The following is a 1010-nucleotide window of genomic DNA, read 5'->3' on the forward strand; positions in this document are numbered from 1 at the left end:
GGGTTGAAGCAGGGTAAAATATCTATAGTTTTTAACTCTAGCTGCTGCAGTGTCTGAAAAAAGATATCTAACAGGAAACAATTATGTGGCAAAGGACTTTAAAGTAATAGGACGAAAATATTCTCTGTAGCATGTATTGGAAGCCTTACTATTCTTACTGAAAGTGGAAAGTGAGGTGAGCCCTAAAACCTTTTGAAATTTACATGTGGTAGACTTTGGGGTCTGTTCACAGAAATCTTTTTCTTTCTCTTTCTTTCTTTCTTTCTTTCTTTCTTTCTTTCTTTCTTAGGTATGGCAACCCTTGGTTGATCTCACAGATTGCAAGGAACTTGTCAGCTTACAATCCCTTATTTATTTGTTTGTTTGTTTATTAATTAATTAATTAATTAATTTATATCTACAGCACCTGGTCTTCCTAGGTGGTCTCCCATCCAAGTACAAACCAGGTCCGACCCTCCTTAGCTTCCAAGATCAGATGGGATCAGACTTGTTCAGAATGGTATGGCCATAGACTGTTCACAGCAATCTTTTAAATCATGTTATTGAAGTATAATTGACATATGATAAATATACCCATTTTAAGCATAGAATTTAACATACTTTGATATATATACCTATAAGCCATCATCAAAATCAAGACATAGAACTTTTTCATCACCCCCAAATTTCCAAATGTATTTTATTAGTCAGACTCCCTGCTGTACCTTCCTGGCTTTCTCACCCCCAACCCCAGGCTCCAGAAAAGTTCTACTTTGCATTCTATTACTATAGATGAATTGTTTAACCAACAGTTTTTGACTATTATGGATAAAATAGCTATGAACTTTCAAGTGCAATTGTTTACATGGGCATATGTTTTCATTGCTCTTGGATAATTACCTTAGAATAGGATTATTGAGTTGTAGGCACACATTTAACCTTATAAGAAACTGTCAAACTATTTTCCAAAGAGGCACCATTATACATTCTCATTACCAATATGTGAGTTCCAGTTTCTCCATATTGTCACC

General features: G+C 34.9%; 1 pseudogene; it reads right to left on the bottom strand.

Moving 5' to 3' along the window:
- Nucleotides 1-394: 394 nt before the first annotated feature.
- Nucleotides 395-513, bottom strand: LOC118607341 (annotated as a pseudogene).
- Nucleotides 514-1010: the final 497 nt, after the last annotated feature.

Source organism: Rousettus aegyptiacus, unplaced genomic scaffold (genome assembly GCF_014176215.1).
Source record: "Rousettus aegyptiacus isolate mRouAeg1 unplaced genomic scaffold, mRouAeg1.p scaffold_m13_p_8, whole genome shotgun sequence".
In the NCBI taxonomy this organism is placed as follows: domain Eukaryota; kingdom Metazoa; phylum Chordata; class Mammalia; order Chiroptera; family Pteropodidae; genus Rousettus; species Rousettus aegyptiacus.